Below are 20,208 nucleotides of genomic sequence, written 5' to 3'. Positions count from 1 at the left end.
TCTGAGATCATAAATCACACACAAGTAGGTGTGAATGCTTTGACATTGAAGTGACTGATCCAGATCAGACAGAACTTGTAGACAGCAAGTTTCAATTTATATGTTGGGGTTATCACATAGTCAGATTATTAAAGCCCACCTTAAATAATGGGACTACTAAAAAACAAAAAAGAAAACAAAATAAAATTCTCAAATTCCAGCTACCCTAAGGCAATATAATCTTAGATAATTAGTTCAAAAAATTTGTTTGAAATTTTAAAATTCAAAACCACTTTTAATATAAGTAGTAGTTTGAAAAAGGATGTTTTAGCATTTTTGGAAAATTTTTTTTTTTTTTTTTTTCTCTTTTTTTACTCAAAGATCAGATTCTTATTTGGGTTTATTTCTTGTAATTTTGGATTTCCTCTAAACATTTCATGGGGAGGACAACAGTTGGAGTGAAACACTCTAAGCCTTTTTGCAGAAGAAACAGGAGCCGATCAGGTAACAGCAAATAACCATTTTAATCTTAAATAATAAAGTACTCTTCACAGACCGGTAAAGATGTAAGTTGCTATAATTCAAAGACATTATTCTCAAACTGGGAGATATTCTTAAGTGTCATAAGGATCACCAAGAATGTTTTCCAACACAACTTACTCGCGGAAAGTGTGTGTGGATGTGTGTGGCTGGGGGAAACAAGAAGTCATTTAACTTCTTTTTATTTACTTTTTTCTCAATTCCCAAATCTGGAAAAAAAAAAATAAAAAAGCTTTTTTATTTTTCTTGGGATAGCCTTGTTGAACTGCAGTGCTTGAATGTTACCAACACCCCGCCCTTAAGTTTTCCTTAAATTTTACTTTTAAGTCTGACGTTACTAGCAAAATATGCTATCATGGTCAACAGCTCAAAAAATCGTAAAGGAATTTTGATAGTTCAAAACTACTGTGATGAAAGAGAAACAATTATGAATTAAATGTACACTGACACTATGTATGCTAAGTAGTTCATGTTTACTAGTGTTAAACAAATTAAGTAAAAAGTATCAATATCCTCTTTTAAAGGGTTCTTGGTTTTTCTCATAAATGGCTCAAAACTGAGGAAGCTGTAATGAACTATTTATTGCTCAGGTTCTTTCTTGAAAGGTACTCCAACTTGTTGATCCTCTTGAGGCTTCTCCCTTAGAGAGGACTTTCTAGGAGCATTTTTGTGTTACAAAACCTCATCTCAGATAAAACCTGGTAGTGCGACGAATTCCAAAAATGGAAATGAAGAGTTTATTATTAAAATGTGGATGCACCTCCACTCAGCTAGAGATCCTGTCTGGTATCCTGGGGCAGGGCCACGTATCACGGATGCCCTGAAGCACTTTGACACCACTGCACCAGGTCATTGCCAAAGTGTGGGAACAACAGGTGATGGCCCAGAAATCCAGGTGTAGCAGAGAAGTTGAGCTACACTTCAATGCAGTTACAGAAGTGAAGGAGCGGGTCACAACTGTTAGTATGTCACTTGTAGAAAATAAAAGAAGAACATTTCCCTGCATAGTTTAATTTCCTGCATCCTCAAGCTCCACACAGAAAGATCTTGTTTTGAAATAACCTCGTAAGTAAAAATAAATGTAATATTTTTTTCCATATTTTGCTGCTTTCAAAACTCAAGGAACTTGAGGGTACCTTTAAGACCACCAGTAATAAAACTGGACCCTTCTTTCCACGCTCACTGTTTCAGTTGTGCAAGCACTCTTTGGGGTATCCCGTGGAGGATCTTCGCATCATGTCTTGGAACCAACTGTCCAGCTTTATCCCCCAGGCCATTTTCAGCCCAGTCAACTATAGTATGACCATAAAACAAAATTTCAAGAACAAGTGATTAATTCTTTGTCCTTGCAATCCACTGACCCAAATTAAGCAAGTTATAACTTGCTTATATATCCAAACAAAAGCATGCAGCTCTTCCCACTCAGAGAGAATTCAAGTCTGAAATTGAAATCATGGCTCTGGCCTGTTCTTTGCAAGCAACATTGCGTAGGTGTCACACATGGGACGCGCATCTCATTTGGGGGATTTATCCATACAGTGACACTGAAGCATCCGAGATCTGCCAACCTGTGAGGCAGAAGGTGGCTAATCTGGCTACAAGCTTCTGATAAGTGGAAGCAGGCACAGCTTCTGGCATGCCTTGCTGCCTATGGTCTGCACCAGGAGTTCTGCTGCTACTGGAGTTTCTCAAGCAGATAACTAGTAATAGCTAAACAAGGGTCTACCTGTTCCAGTTGAATACAGGAGAAACTGTTTGTCCAAAGAAGCTCATCTAGGATGTTTTCAAGGACTGATACACCTGCTAAAATGGCAGACACTCAACATGCCTACACAGGCTTTCACTCTTTCAATATTTATCATTTAATAACACATACTGGTTTTGGCTTAGAAAAGTTATTTGGAAGAAGAGGGAGGGGATGGCTTTTGTATCATCCCAGTAAAAAGGAAACAAACATCCACGTCATTAAAATAGGCTGACAGTTTGGTTTAGCTTTTAACTTCAGAAAGACTTTAAACACTATTTACAGATGGAGCACTGGGCAGATTTCTCATGTACTTCAGCTGTAACCTATTCCTTTAGCCATACACTTTTTGCAACAAAAGCTACAAGACTCTTTCATTTAACATGGAAACAAAATGAATAAGGCACATGAAGTCAAAACAAATGCAGCCTGACCTTTTTTTTAAAAAAAGAAAAAAAAGAAAAAGAGCTCCAGTAATCCTTAACTTCCTCACAAGTCATGTGGAAGTTTTTGTCTCTTGCTCTCATCTCACTTAGAGCAGAAAAGCCAGCAAACACTACACTGAAAACAGCAAGAAGCACTGCTGTATCAAAATAGCTGGAAGCTGATTTTCCAGGGTTGAATTTGCACACGGAAGTGCAGTTCTCAGCTCTCCTCAGCATCCCAGAAGTAGAATCCTGAAATCCAGGTCACATTTCAAAAGAAGTAGACACCTGTTACCCCCAGGTTTATCAGAAATCAGAACTTCTACCCAACTAAAACAGCCAATATTTTTCTGTTCTCCAGGTTCTGTGAGAACATACAAACAGATCAATCAGTAAGGAAACCCCTTTGGAATTTTAAACTTTTAGGAATAAAATCTTTTCTCTTTAATTTTTATTTCCTTCCTTAAATTGGAACCAAACATCATATTGGGGTTACTGGAGCATGGAGGAGGTACACTAAACAAGAGGAGACTGCCATTCTATCTCACTGACCTTTGGATCGCGGGCAGGCAGGGCAAACCCCACCTCCTTACAGTCATCGTTTACGTGCTACATGTCACCAGGCAGGTAGAGCACGAGCCATGAACAGGTCTTCTTCCCCTGTGACCATACCCAGCGCTCTGCTTCATAAGTGTTTGTACTTCACATATCTTATGAGGTTAAAATTATTTGAAAAATGAACAACAAACAAAACCTTATTTTTCTCCCCCACACCAACACACACACTCTCTCCTGCTTTTTCCTCTGCACACATCTTTCATGACTATTAACCATAATTATTTAATATTCACAGGGTGCTATAAAAAATCTTTTCATGAGGTTGTTAACCATCACTTAAATGCCATTTGAATTTCATTCTGAAAAATAAACTTTATTTACAGCTGTGCCTTTTCTCAACATGTATCTTTAACAAGCTTTCACCACCAAACAAATCTGCTTATTAAAAGTTACTGATTTCTGCACAAGTTATATTTTCTGTAGAGTATTAAAGAACAGGGATGGGTATAGACTTTCCATTATTCACTGAAAAAGTAATAGTGACTTAAAAGCAAACACACAAAGCCTTAATGGAAAACACCCTCAAGTCCTAGTATGCCAGTGGGTTTGGAGGCTTCAGCACTTTCCTTATCACAGTCACAAAGATTTGCCTCAGCCTGCAGCAGAGCAGGGAACTGGAAGTCCAAGATTAGTACCTGACAACTGGACTGGTTTCCCTCCTCCTAAAATGTCTCAGGACAGCATACGCATCAGCAAAGGTAAAAGCAAGACACTCACAGGCAAGATATTTGAGTACTCAGACTGTTTGATGTGTTACATTCCCCCTTCCACATCTTGCCCGCCACTAGAGCAGCGACACCCCTGCATGCAGGGGGCAAGATCCTGATCCTTACAGGGCAAGACTCGCCTGCACAGAACACCCATGAGCAGAACCAGGGATAGCACAAAGGGCTCTTCTATTCAGGGTTGTGGAAGGCATTTATACCTGTGCCTACGTTCAGAAAGATATAAGCATCCTTCATGTTCTTTATACTGCTTCCAAATACCTCTATTACTACAGCTTTTATAGCCAGCTCCCACAATTGCACACTGGCAGATGGCATCAGGGAATCAGGGAGGCTCTATGAGGGGAATCATGCATCATTGTTTGAAAGGTCAGATTTTAAATACTTATAATTCTCCTTCTCTGTGCCCTTGCTGGAAGACATCCCCTCCTTGTCCCCCAGCTACAGACCCCTTTGAGCTATTTAATTTGTCAAAGTAGGACAGGTGCCTACAAAGGAAATGGTGTATCAGAAGAGGGGTATGGAAGAAGAGAAAAAAGACAAGAAGAGGTAGGGCCGGGAGGGATGGAGTTACAGCAGCAAAGGTATCACAGGAGATAGGATGAGGAAGGGAGCACAGAACTAGAGAACATGGGATGTGAACAGATTGAAAAGGAGTGGAGCACAGGCAAGAAAGTCAAGGCTGGCAGGAAAAGGAAGGGAAGCATCCTCTTTGTATCACAAACTTTTATGTATGAGTTTTTCCCCTTGATTTTTGCACTGAGCATCAAGCAACACAACAGAAGACACAAATAAGCTGGTTAGTAGTTCTGGTTTTGACTGAGTCTCTCTGCTATTCTCTTTTTCTTCCCTTTCCTCCCCCAGTGGGCTATGCAGTTAAATGCTGACAAACAACCCTGCCAAGGCCAACTTCATCTTCACATCAGCCTTCTGCTTCATTGCCTTTTAGCCTTCTTATCCCTCCAGAAGTATCATCTCACCAGCTCTTGAAGACTGAAGTTCCCAAGGTGTCATCTTTCCTTGCTCAGCTGACATTCAGTCAAAACCCCTTGAGTTGTTAGTTGATGCTTATTTGGCAAGAGATTAGAATAAAAATCCTACTGCATTAATTGAGGTTTCTCTGCTGCTGTGACTGATGATCATTGCAGCTGCTTAACACTTGTGATGTTTTATGGGCTTCAGGCATTGTAAAGGACACAGAAAACAGGCTGGGTTTGTTTCTCCTTTAGAAATGAACACACATAATGTTATTTTCTCTTGGGTTTTTGGATGGTGCTGAGAAGGAAAATAAAAGACCAAGCAAGATTCTAGCAGATGAATAGAATAAAATTTCTAAGCTTGGGAATCATTTTGTAACCAATGCTACTGTCTGAAGCATATGGATATTGAGATCAATGCGCTGTTACAATAACACTACTTCACATAATAGTACTACAAACAAGGATACTTTGCTGGGTGAAAAGGACTCCAGGACTTTTCAAGACTGAGAGGAGTTGTCTCTTCCTTCACCTCCATTAGCACCCTGTGCCTCCACGCATCAGCTTATCACGAGTATGGATAGAAAAGGGAGACTTATCCTGAAAATTTTCACTGCAGAGCTTGAGTATGATAGAATTTTTTATCAGGGTCCTCCTGCCCTCAGCACTCTCCTCAGACCCAGGTCCTTAGCCTGAAGAACACCACTCTCCTGTACCCATTCCTCATTTGCAGCTGAGACCACCACTGATGTGATGTTCTGCTTTATCCATGCTATCCCCAGGGAAGGGAATATCATGCTGGGCCAGGTGTCACATGATAGAGTATGAGATTAGTATGAAAAATATCATAGATAGAGCTGTAGCATCTATCTGGTTCTGTTCATTTTGGTTAGACAAGCAGTCCCACAGGGACAGCAGTATAGTGTCCAACACCAGCTGTGACACTAGGTTTCAAGCCAATCTGTTACTTCCCCTTGACAAGGCTTCTTTGTCTCTGTCATGCTGTCTTGCAACAGTGGACGAATAATTTTTTTTTTTTTTTTTAACATCAATCCTACATAGGTTTGGTGTTCAGAGCTCAGAACACTTTTATGACTTCATCACAGACATTAATAGGAGTTTTGCTATAAATGTGGATTACATTTGGCCCTTACCCTTCTTAGCTACAAAATCTTTTAATATATTTTGTGACTCTTATGGTACGCTATTGAAAATCTTCAGGTTTATATGTCTATGCAGCTGTGCTGGAGGTGCAGCTGTATGCATGGAAACTTAAAAGTTTAATCAAGGTCAGCATTCCCCTCCTAAAACAACAGCAAAAAGGCCCAGCAACGAAATATTAACCTGTGGCCAACGGGGATTTTGAGATGTGCGTCATAAAAAGGAGTATTACTGATTTCAATCTCTTGAGGAAAAGCAGAGGACTGCTTCATAACAAAATTCAGAAATTCAATTTCATTTCCTGAATTTATTTCCCCATGAAGACAGAGATAATTTTTTATGTACTGCTTTTAAAATATGCTTGCAAATATGGAAGAGGTACTAGATAACATTAAGCTTTTTTCCAGAGCATTCTGGATGCACTTTCAGTGATGATTTACTATGTTCATCTGTTATTAAAGTAGTAACTTGTGCTTAACCTTTAAATTTCAGTGTGGAACAGTTTGTTACTGGCATATGCCTCACTAAACATCATCTCTCTCCCTTTCCTTATCTGGCGATTAGCCTCAACTGCCTTTAGTGCTAATGAATCACCTTCCAAGCAAGATGGAACACTGTGAACAAACCTCTTACAACAAATCACTAACTCAGTGAAATCGTCAGTGAATCCTCCATGTGGCTTCCCAGACAGGACCCTTCTCTTCTGCTAGAAGTGGTTGACAAACTGTTATGCAAAAGCATCACTGCAGTGGGACTTTCCAAGAAAATTTTGCCAAAATTTTTGAATGACAAAAATGTTTGAAGAAGATAATAGTTGGCAACTACTCCATCCCACATACACATCCCCCTTATTTCTCACTCCCATTTAAAAGTCTTTCCCATCTTTCTCCAAGTTACTGTATGACAAAGCTGCAGATATTTTTTCCAACTCCATTCCAATTTTTTTCCAAAGGTGGAGAACCACTGGAAAATTAGGAGATTAGGGTAAAGAGGTGGCATGCAACACATTTGGTTTTACTGGACTGTAGCCCTACAGGTTTAATGGGCTCCACTGACCTCTAGGAAACCATGATGCTGCGATGTACAGTGACAAATGAGCAGTGAGGTATGAGTTTTCTATGCCAGTATAGTTGGCAAAGACCTTTTAACATGAAACCATGATTTGAAACAAAGAAAAACAAAGGGATGAAAAAAATTGTCAGTCTTTGCCAACAGTCTTAAAACAGTAAGCTGGAAAAGTGTCATCAGCAATAGAAACATGCAAAAGCAGAGAAAAAAGTGGGATATATTATTTATGATATACAGTGAAATGAAAGCAAATTAATTGTAGTGTGATCTGCTCCTTTATCTCCTAGAACTATGGTATGCCAAGACATACAGTCTTTGGGAATAATAATTAAACAACAACACTGTAAAGACTGATCAATTTGCTCCTTACCAGCTGTTCTTCAATACAATGGAGAATCTCCACCCAGTATGAAAAGGACTACAGAATCTGACACATAGCGGAAATTGAGTTTACCAGTTGCTTTACATTTGTCTCTGGAGCTGCTTGTGTTTGCAATGTTTCTCCTAGGATCAGAGTCATACTGTCTTTATTGTCACATAAACCCCCTTGTACTGCTAGGTCAGTCCTCACCTCCTTTTTAGCATCACTTGTCCCATGAAAAAAACCTCAAGCCCAACATACAGGAGGAAAGCGGTACATTTCAAAGCAAGTGGAAGGTTTATCCATCCCTCACAGGGATACACAGAGCCCTCATCTGTACTCACAAATATACTAGACTCCAGTTGAAGTTTGCAGCCTTATTTCTGTTGCTCAGAAGAAAGACTGTCTCAGCACATGCTATTGAAGGAGAAACTAGTCTGCAGCAGCCCTTCTTATTCACCACTGATCAGACCAAGAACAACTCTAGACAGAGGCAAAGTAGGCAGTTACCTAAGGCAGCATAGCAGCAATGCCTCTGATGGGCATTTGCCTCCAGCCGAATTGCGAAAAGGCTGAATGTTGCTTTTAGCAACTGAAAGCTCCAGGAGCATAAGAAGGATTCTGTTAGCAGACCCAGCTCCTCCTGTAAAATCACCTGCCGCAACCATATTCTTTGGCATAGTGAAATTCATCTCTGCATACACTGCTGAGACAGGTTTGGGCTCCTGTGCTCTCCAAGACAGATGCTAACCTGGGGAAAATTATGCCCAAGCATCCGATCGCAGGACCTAATCAGCAATGCCTGCTATAAACACCAGTGTTTGCTGTGGAGCTGAAGAACGGTGTTACTAGATGAGAAGTGTAAAAAAAAAACACCCAAAAAAACCTGGAAATTCTGGCACCAGGGCATGATTTCTAGTCTTGCTGCAAAAACAACCTAGTAAGAAGAGAGGGAATTCACCTTCAGCACTGAAAACGTCTGTTTTAAGAAAACAAAACAATAAAAGGTGGGTGGGGAAGCCAACAGTAAGGTTACTGTTGGATCTCTTTCACCTTGCTTCAGTTACCGTGTTTTCTGGCTTCTCTGCAATTCAGAGAAGCAGCACTCCCTGGCCAGCCTCAGAGCAGCAGCCAGCTGGGCTGTTAGCATCCAGGGGTGCCTGAGTTTGCAGAGGAACAGGACCCAGAAGGTTTGCAAAAGCTGCTTTCTTCGAATCTGGCTGTGCATCATAATTTCTTCATGCGTGAGATAGAGACAATGCTTAACCACCTCACACATAAGTAAGGAGGTTAAATGAAATGTGTTTACATAGCTCCCTGGAGTGGAAGGTGAGAGACTGCAGACTAATTAAAATATTATATAGCCTTTTTATTATTTCTACGCTGTATTAGATCCTTTTATGCATATTTCAAAAACTCTCCCTTAAAGCACACCAAGATAGCAAAAGAAATGCCACCTCATCCTGTCTCACAGTTCTAGAGTCTGCTGTTTGTTGCTATGAAGCTTTTTTTCCTTGCTTGATACTGAGATTTTTTTTTGTTTGTATATTTGCATTAAGTCAAGATGAAGCATTGGGCCATGACTACTGCTTATTCCACAGTTGCTGCAATCCTTATTTTTCCCTTGTCGTACAGAGACCAGTCACATTTTAATACAAGGACAGTGGGAGCAGTAAAAAACAAGCAAAGGCAGACAAGTTCTCTACAGGAAAGAGACCACTCCTCAGGAATGACAGATGCAGATGGGGAATGGCTAACAGGCTGAAAATTCATTGAATTAAACACTGAGCAGCAGTCCTCAGCCTCTTTTCGCTCTCACGCATCTGACACTCAGCTGTTTTCAGTGCCTGCATCAAGGATGTAGCCACCAGCAGGGACAAACTCTTTCCCCAGCCACCAATCCTCAGCATATTTCTGAACCATTTCTGATTTTTCCACATACAGAGAAAAGAAGAAATTATAAGGGAGATATCACAGTCCACAGGGACTCTGATTTGCTTTACAGCAACCGCATCACACTGCCTGGTATCCATTCCTTGGGAAGTTGAGCCCTTGGCGTCAAGCGCCCTGTACTCAATAGTATCTGCAGAGCACACCCAATGTAAGAGCTATTCCAACACACACAACTTCATCGGTAACTGAAGTGGATTGCTTTGTAACTCACAGTTCACCCTGTTCAGGACCTTCTGGCCTGACTGATACCCAGTTCCACACACATCAGAACCTGCTGTGCAAATTTGTCTGGTTAGAAGCTCCAATATCACAGTAAGCTGGATGACCACCAAGGACAGAAGTTGGTGGTCATCAGTGGAAGACAGGTCTGGTTTATATTGATGAAACACCAATTCTTCTCTCAGGAGACATCTCGGGTTAGATGATCTGATGTTGTCCACGGCTGACCTGGTTATCGGCTGGGAACCTGGTATGGAGCAGAGTACTTGCTAACCTAAACCCTACATAGTCACAAGCAGCAAAAGTAGCTCCTGCCCTGAGGTTGCACCAGACATTGGTGAGATGAACACAGATCCTGGAGCAGTCCTCTTCCAGCATCCAGCCACGTGCAACTTTGGAGTTAAAAATTCTCAGACATTGACATACATTGATGTTTCAGTCCTAAGGAGCATGTAGCTAAACATACTCTTGACTGCAGCAAAAAGACTCTAGGTTAGGCAGCTACCATTCCTTTATGCAAGCAACAAGACATATATGATTAAGAAAAGCTTTGACAAGTGGGGACAGACACTGTGCACTGCCTTCACTTTATCACAGCTTCCCTTTCCTGGTCCTTCAAGTCTTCTAATTCTCCAGTCTCATTAACACTGCTCCACATGGGAGCAGCACAGCCATCATTTTAAATTGTTTTGAACATAACCGCCTTGTCCCAACACTAAACTCTTAACACAGCACCTCCCAGAATTCTAAGATCTGTATGACTGAAGAGCATTTTTCATCTTCCCATTTTTCATGCCCTTGGGGACACCTCTCCAAAACCAGATGTAAGCATTTAATGAAGCCCTATTAAACAGCCTGGAAAAAATCTCACATCAAGATTTCCTTCTGAACCACAAACTTATATTGTTTGTATAGCCATTCGGTGGACCTTTGCAGATACTGGGACTCTCTCCCGCGGTACTGATGATGGAGCATCTCCACAGGTAGGCCAATTCCATGCAAGCTCTTCTCTGTGCTACGAACACTATCAAGTTCATCTTATAAATCCTGATTAAGTACATGTGTTTGTAAATGTGTGCATGTACACTCTTGCAGGTCTGGCAGTCTGTGTGTGTGCACACGTATTGGGGCAGGGGCTGCTGAGCTGGTGAAGGGCACAGGCTTCTGGAGTCTGTGCTTATGATACAAGGCAGAACACCCACACTGCCATCCCCTGTGCCTGAACCTAGCCTGCTAAGAGGCAAGAGATGGTGACTTCACATAATTTAACTTGAAGTTTAGCTACTACCTGGATATAATACGAAATTTTGGAAATCTAATTGTGGTTTTTTGGTTTAGGGTTTGGTTTGATTTTTCTAATGGGATTTGATGCCTTCCAGAGAAAGCTACAGGGTCTTCAGAATAAATAAGGTCTGGTGAAAAAGAAACAAACAAAAAGAAACCCCTCTGAACTTGCAGATAGCTTGTGGGTGAAACATAGGCTGCTCTCAAGGCAGCATCAGCATTACTCATTAATTTTCAGACTGCATAATAAAATTGAGACATGAAGGGATTTCCAATGTTTACAAATATCCCAATTCTTTTGATAAAACAAGGACCAAAATGATGAAACAAAATGTCTAGCATATGCAATAAGCCTTAACTTTGCCAAGATCCATTATTTGACAGGAAAATCCTGACAAGAAGATTAGCAAGACATGTATCAGACTTTCCTTAAGAAAAGTAATGAAGACCCTTGTTTACATCAGAACTGGGCATTAGAATTTGGATACGAACTGGACCATTTCCAGAATGTGAGGGACCACACTGCTCTAAGCACTGCTTGCTTCATCTCACCAGACATGACTTGCTGTGAACCAGAAGAATCCAAACTTCAGGCTGCTCCCAATAATTTGTTGAAGCAGATTAATGGGATAGTCAGCATTCCCAGATTTATGGTGAGACTTATGCATTATTATGAGCAGTATTATCATCACTGCTAGACATTACTTTCTTCATTTGGTTACCTTGCCAGTAAAAGATGTCTGCTGATAATTTAATGTAGCCTTGTTGTTCACCACAAGAATTTCTTCATGGCCTAGTGTATATAAATGCAAACCAAAAACAGGAACAAAGTAAAAAGACACACCTAGAAAAGGCACGTTCAACACTGTAACACATTAAATCATTAGCAATATGACCAGCAATACTAATGATATATGTATATGCGATATATATATGTACATACATATTTTACACAGTTAACAGTATCAGTAGCCAAATGATAGGATAATAAGTTTATATTTGGGCATCAGAAGAAATAATACAATATCCAGAAATTCTAGAACTTTAATGGCTTTCTTTGACTGTAATTCCCAAAGGCTCCTGTTCTACAGACTAAGACACTCATTCATCTCCACCCATTGAACCCCTCTGAAACACCCCAAAAGTGTGCTCTGAGCACAGCTATTCTTCTCTAAGACCTTTTGTCTTCTGTCTTTACACTGCATCAAGCCAAAGCCCCTGGTTTTCACCTTTGAGGACTTTTTACCTAGTCTCTCCCTGTTTCCTTAAAACCATTAAACCTTAAAACTGTTTCTTCTACCTCACCATTTACTGTAAACACGTTGGACAATAAAGAGAGTCTGCTAGAAGTTATCCCGTTTATCTGGATTGCATAAATCATAGAATTAGAAAAAAAAAATCAGTTTCAAAGTCACCTCTAGAGATCATTGAACTCTATCACATTGCTCAGGGCCTTGTCCAGCTTAGTTTTTGAATTTATCATCATCATCATGATGTGCTCCAGCCGCCATAACCAACTTACTGGCCTTCCATTGAACTCTCTCAAGTTTGTCAATGCCTTCTTCATACTGTGAGGCCCAAAACTGGACAAAACACTCCAGATTTAGCTTTGCAAGTGCTGGAATAAAGAGAACGCTCAGATCCCTTCATCTGGTGACTATGCTGCATACACCCTGATCCTGCTTTGCCACATCATCCCTTTCTGGTCTCTCCTAATTGTCTGGTACAGTCACTTGAGACTTGACGTTTTACAGGAAAGGCTTATTAAAAAAAATAAAAATTATACAATAAAAGATGTATAAATAAGAACCCATCTGATCTGGGCCCCAAAGACAGGAAAAGATTCATGCTAAAAGTAAAAATATCATATATTAGAAAAAAAAAAAGCTGACTGACCCTGAAGTTAATGAAAGCAGATGAAATTAATGCAGAAGTGCAGAAAAATTTCCACTTCGACTGCAGACTATAGATCACCCTCCTATTAACAGGGTAGGGATTACTATTATTATTACATTCTAGATGGAGAAAACTGGCAACAAAAAGAAAACCAAAACCAAAACCACCAACAAACCATAAAGCAGAGGAGAGTAAGACTTTAAATCCATTCAGTATACTTTCAGGCCTCTCAAGAGAGATCCTGTGCCTGAAGAAATTAAATTTTCCTCTGCAAAGTATCTCCAGCCCTTCCATGGTGCTCCAAGTGCCATGCAGACTTGATTGTTCTATAAATAAACGCTGAGGGAAGGAGTAGAAAAGCGAAGTGGATACAGGAACCGAAATACCTCCTGAGACCTTTTGCTCAGTCTCCTGCTGTCACTATCAGATCCATCATATAATAATTTTATTAAAACAGACACAACAGCTAGACAGATATGGTCCCCACATAAGAAAGCTAATGAGAGAAGAAATCAGTATAGCCTGACCATAACATATACTATGCTACTGATGTTACAGGTAACATTTATTAGGTGAACTAAAGCCTGATTCTGTTTGGGCCCTTTGTTTTCACAGGGATCTGAACTCTCTTCTTCTTGATCTGTGCTTTGAAGGCTTCAGCTTTTGCCTATCCATCATCCTAGAGTGGGTTCATACTGGAGACAAAAATTCCTTTACTCTTGTGCATGTCACTTCTCTTTATCTTATGGGATTTTGGATCACCTTGCTCAGCCAAAGTCAGGGATCTAAATAAGGTAGGGGACTAAAAAATAGAAGCCAAGCTGTTAGAGAAGACTTATTTCCATCTAGCAAAATATAGCCACTGTATAACCTCTAGAAAAAATGGATAATTTACCCATATTTTAATATTTACGTATAGTACTGGGAACAGAGATACAATGATGGTGTCGGGCAACCTCAGACTTGCACAGCAGAGGAATAGGAGATGTGCGCACTAGGTTGAAAATTACTGTGTCACTCATTTAGGTGCACAAGTAACCCTCTTGACACTGATGTAACTGCTTGTGTGAGAAAAGCAGGGAAGACAGGGTTCAGGAACAAGAGAAGTAGGTGCCTCTCCAGATGCTTCCCAAGAGACAGGGTTTATTTTTACTACTGCTGTTGATTTCCCAAGTTGTATTAAATGACACTTAGAAAAAGATCATAGACAGTTTTACTTTGTTAAAATAAGGTATATTCAGCCGCTATTTATTTATTCGTCTTCTTTAGACAGTACTAAAATAGCCGAGAATTTAGTACGTTAATCTATTACTTGTTCTGAAACCTCATTTGGTTTAGTCAGGGCATTTGTTTATCTTGGTCACTAAGGAGCAAGTGTTTCTAGGTCTCATGGTTGTCCAAATGGAAGCGAGAAGCTTCTCGGAAGTTACAGAACTCTGAGACAGAGCTGACTGTTAACCCACTCTCACTAAAATAAGACCAAACTTTTAAAAGCAGTAACTAAGAGACCGCTAAAAGTTAGCATAACCCATGGGTTGCTTTACCTCAAGTAGGATGTACCGTCACACATTCAGAGACAGCACATGGACACAGGAACCCTTGCCCAACCTTCTTGTCTGTAGTGACTGCAGGAAGGTGTTTACAACCAGGGCTAAAGAAAGAAAGCTTTTATTTTAAGTTTTCACTGTGAGCAGATAAATTGACTGGGATTAATGCCCCAGCTGCCAATCCATGAGACAGGCTATGTGTCATTGCATGATTGTCCCAAAACATGGGGACTTGGCACAAATGTTTTCTTCTCATTTTGTTATGGTCTTCAAGAGGGAAGACAACTCCTTAGCCAAATGCTTTCCACGGGTAAGCTTACAGCATGCAACTATTTGCCCAAGAAATTTCTATTTACAAGATCCAGGCTTTTCTGAAGTTATGTCCATCGCTGCACAGCGGATGTTTTCTAAACAGAACTTCCAACAAGGTCAAACTTGTCCATAAGCACTGTGTTCCCTGTGCAATATTCAAACGCAAAGGGATGATAACATCTAATTCACTTCCTCCCTGTGCATTAAAGACTATATTCTACCACCACCCCCTCACCAAGAGCACAGTTTCCTTATTTGCTGTTCCATGTAAGAAATCAAGAAAAAAAAAAAAAAAAAAAAAAAAAAGGCTGCATCCTAGAAACATACATTTCTCCCCATAACCAAAGGTCAGAGCTGATGTGTGTTCTACCAGCCCAGGAATGTTTGCATTATACCTTAGGCATCCTCCTGTGATACACGTCAAATCCAATGCTCTCTGCTAATATACTAATATTTCCATTAGAGTGGTTTGTATAAATAAGACAAGTAATTAACTGTGAAGAACCAAAGCACATCCATTAATACCAATCTCTTGGTTTCTGTTCTCTAGAGCATTTTCAAACGAGTTTGTCTTTTTGCTGTATTTCCCCCTTGGCCAAGGCCCACATGCAAAAACATTGGGACAATGTTCTCTTTCATGCTGGCAAAGTGAAAGGCTTGTAATTTTTTCTCTTATTTATGTGGCAAATGGATTTTCATTTTGCTTTCAGCATAGAAGTTGCTTCCCTAATAGAAATAAGCAAATATTCGTTTAGATTTTGAATACACTTGAAAAGAGTTCATTGTATACATGTTTTTAGAGGAAAGTTAATGGAAGTAAAATACATTTGCTATTTCAATCTGTAGCAGGTTTCATGTTTCAGAGCTTAAGGCATACGGTCTGAAATCCTGTCCAGGTGACCTCAGTGAGCTAAACCTTCGTTTTCTTCAAAGCCTTGTGCTCAAAAACAATAGTGAAGTTTTGCAGTAGATCTTGATATCTGATAAAAGGAATTCCTGATAGTTTTAATGCAAACATACCTTTAATGCAAACAGCAATAGACTGCAAGTTGCAAGTCAGCTTTCCAAGCCTCAGTGGATACTTATACATGGAGAGAATGAATTGAACCCTCCCATCTACCTTCTAGATCTGCCCATATGATCCACCAGCCCCCTGAAAGATGACCAGTGTACTAAATGGTGCTGTTAGGATCACTTAAATTAGCAATGACTTAAAACCTGCCAGGAACTGAAACAAAATAATAGCCCTTTATTTTAATCACGTCCTGCATCTTTCCACCGTGTGAACACATGTCTGTAAAGGTACTGGATGAACAGGAAAATTATGAAAAGCTTGTGGCAATATTTCATATTGTTAATAATGTGAGTAGCATGTATACCCACTACTCTTATCAAGTCAGCAACAATAACACCCATCTAGTTATGCCTGGACATTTCAAGCATTCCCAGTGCATCCAGAGGGACCATCTTCAGATGCTGCTTGGAATTAATGCTTCACAGAGAACTTTCCACGTTCTTTTGCATAACCTGAGCTTGTTTTGCTGAGAACATTGATCATATACTGCAAAGAAAGTAGGAGGAATCAGGGCAAGAAGGCCAGCAAGCAGCTGTAGAAAGACGATGCACAGTAAGCCTTGGTAAACCAAATCTGCACTTTATGCCTGACCTGTGAGAACTCGCCAACATTACCAAAAAGCCTGCTTACCACCACATAAATACACAGTACGCTTCCAGTTCTATTCCATTTGCCTTTTAAAAAAAAAAAAAAAAAAACAAACAGTCAATACATGAAAAGCATTTGTATTGTAATCCTGGGATAGATATGCTTTACTCACAGCAGTTTATAACCAATAATCAAAAAATATAGACCTTTTAGCCTTCAAGAGAAATTCTCAGTCCAAACCAAAACCTCAAAAAGAAGATATGTAAATGCTCTTTGAGGGTACAAGCTATTTGGATGTCAGTTCATCCTACCTGTTTAAAGCAAGGTTATCTTTTACGTTGCTATAGTGCTGTGTTCTGCACAGCATTGGATACTACTATTTTGGGGCCCTTTTACCATCTCTCTCAAAGGTGGAGCCAAACAGTGATGGCAATTATCCAACCTTCAACGTTAAGCAGCTGAAGTAGCCTTGAGTTCTGGTTATGATCCAGTACATGTACTTGTCACATTTTTGCTTCCACTGCTCCACAGACAGCATCATCTGAAGGTTTGATTGCAGCCCTAATGAAACTTTAATTTGCAGGCTCTTCCACTGTAGATCATTCTATCTCAATTACTTATCATCCAGTTATTTACTAAATTCATTGGTTTGAAACATGGAGGATAACCTTAAACAGCCATATATTCACTGCTTAATTTCCAGATCAGGGCTTTACATTACACATACACCATAGTATAAGAGCATTTTACTAAGTATCATGTACCCACCAGAGTAGTGTTAAAAGCCAGTTTTTTAAAGCCATTTTAATGATTTGCCTCATTGTTTTCACATAAATTGGCCAGGTCAAATCGCATTTTCAAACTCAAGCCATGAAACTAAAGATCATATGTTGATAAGAGGTGGCTAAAAGACCCACACTGTCTAGTGGTCAACCTGGTGCAAAGGCTACTTTAAGCAGTATGTCATACAGATTTTTATTTTATATATGAAAATAAGTCAGGGCCAAAATGTGTCCCCTCAGGTTATATCTAAAGGATCTAAACAAAGAAAAAGGGGCACTGTAAGAGCCTGTTTCCTCCATCTGCCCAAGTGACACGCTTGTTTTGGGCATCAGTGATTCAGCATAGTTTCTTCAGATTTCTACAGAGTACTCCCCCAGGATTATTCACCTCTAATGTATTATTTATTTAAATGAAAATTGCACTTAATGGAGTTCGGATTACTTGGCAAAAGAATCTCACTGTGAAACCCTCTTTTACGTGGAGAGCATCATCCTCTCACAAGTAGCCCTGCTGACTTTATTTGTGACTGCCATCACAAATAAGTTTCCACAACATGGCCTTGGTCTACAATAACTGATAGACCATCACTTCAGCAGCGTCTTCCTGGATTGTTGACCAAATGGACCAGTAGCTCCAGTCCAGCTCCCTACACACTAGTGGCTGTAGAGTTTCATCCTACTTAGTCCATATTTCTACCTTCCTTGAATGAATGTCAAATGACTGAGTTCACCGGCATAAATAATCTGAACTAATCAGTGCAGTAGATGATGCCTTTTCTCCTGTTCCTAAGAGGAGAAAATTTGTGTAGAAAAGCAGATAAGGGACAGATTTATTGTTTTAAGAGGTGGAGATGCCACATGCTAATAAAAGAATCAAGGCTTTCAAATGCATCAGTTTATCAATATTTACAATGCCTCCCATGCCAGACAAGTACCTTTCTTTCAGGGAAACCACAGTCTTAACTCATTTCCCCTCCTTCCCAAAGAATTCAACATCATAAATTAAGCCAATTCCATCTTTCTAGAAGGAGATGTTCTGATATGTTTTGGGTCTGAACAGATTTAACACTGGACTTGTGCTTTTTAATAAAAAACTTTAGAACATGCTTTGTTCGAAGTCTGAAATCAGTTTCCCTGACGTGTTTCTCTTTCCTCCCACTCTTCACAAGAGAGAGCAGAGAAATAGCCTTGTAGTAAATCTTAACACACACACACACACACACAAAATCTAGCTCTGTATGTAAACAAACGTGTTTTTCTAGTATATGACCACATAATGTCAGCTGTTATTTACTGGAACTTTAAACACAAGTCCAGAAAAGAGAGAGACACACAAGAGCAGTTTTTAAACTATTCACTGCAAGAAAAGCCTGAGTCAAAAAGCCATATGTCTTAGTCAGAACTCCCACATGCAGACTCTTAAACTATAGTTACAAATATTAAGTAACAAGCATCCTTGAGCAATCCTGGGTAGGAGGAAATTTTGGATTCATTTGATAAGTCTGTTATGAACTGGTTCCACCTCATGCTTCAAACAAGTGATCTGGTATGGCAGATCCAAAAAAAGAAAAAAAATCCAGGAAAAAAGAACAAAAAACAACCAAACAAGGAAAAACCCACCCACCCCCCAACACACACACACACACTCTTCACAGCCTCATAGTCTTTCCCCTGATGGCCTGCCTTCTAAAACCAGTGTCAAGAAAGACAGTCCTCTTACCTTCCTCCCTACCTTGCTCTCATAACTTCCCAAATTAGTTAAGTGGGGTATAGTTCAGCTCCACTCCCCATCTCAAGAGTACATAGAACAAAAGTGGAATTTACTGATACTTCAGCCTGCAGGTCCTACCTCTTCTTGTACAATCCTTCACTCATCTCTAGTCCTTGAGCTTTGTGGGGTGGGAATTGTGTTGGTCCCCACTCATAGTGGATCAATCACCCAGGTGCCCTGCTTGTGACCCTGTCTTTGGCAGTCCTGTGATTAATGAGGTTATTTTCCCACAAAGTAGTGTGATACACATTCTAGACATGCAGTCCTTTCAGATTTAAGAAGGACAAAGGCTCCTCATAACTGCCTGTAATATAAAATCTGCTCAGTCCTGAAGGGATGTTATCTGAAGAAATAAAGTGTGGCGGTCAACATAATTTAAACAGCTGTCCAATCTGACGCTTGACAACAAATATTTCCTTCATTCAGTCCAAGTCATTTGTTTTTGCCTTCTGCAGCACTATTCACAGGTTGACCCTATCAGTCACTTGGAACCAACACCATCCCTGCAACTTGTCATTTCCCAGGGCAAACTCCTCTCCAGCTCTAACAGAGCACTTTGTTTCCTCTCCACATACTTCTTCACCATTTGTACTGAGCATCTCACACTCCCTGCAGTTTTCACTTTAACTCTAACTGCCCTCAGAATTTCATCTGTTTTAACCTACCATCTCAGATGATCTTCTGATGAAGGTCATCAGCATTTTTTTGACAACCTACCAACTGTTCTTGTAATTTCAAGGTTCCCCAAGCTGAGCAAAGTAACACGTCTGCTGTTCTCAATAGCTGAATTTTTAAGAGCTGGAGCCCCAGAGGAACCTTGACACAAGTATCACTCAACTTGTTTCTTTCTTTGACCAGAAATCTGCCTCAAAGCAACAACTATTTCTTCCAAACCCCCACCTTTCTGTGGACAAATATTTTTTCCAGTATTATAGTAGGAATATTCCAGTATTTCAGTAGGAACCTCAGCTGTCCTAGCACCATGGCACTCACTCCAGCATTCAGAACTGCTTCTTCTGGTGACCTACAAGGGACTATCATTACAAGTCAAAGTTTGGGAGGACTTAAAGTTGTTGTTATGATTCCATTAAGGCATTAGATGCAGGGCTTGGAAAGCCTTTCTGAACTTCCAACCACCATGCTGGGTTTGAAGCAGACACCCAATTCATAGGTGTGATGAAAC

The sequence above is a fragment of the Gavia stellata genome, chromosome 7 (assembly GCF_030936135.1).
Source record: "Gavia stellata isolate bGavSte3 chromosome 7, bGavSte3.hap2, whole genome shotgun sequence".
Taxonomy (NCBI): domain Eukaryota; kingdom Metazoa; phylum Chordata; class Aves; order Gaviiformes; family Gaviidae; genus Gavia; species Gavia stellata.
Note: the sequence above shows the minus strand (reverse complement) of the source record.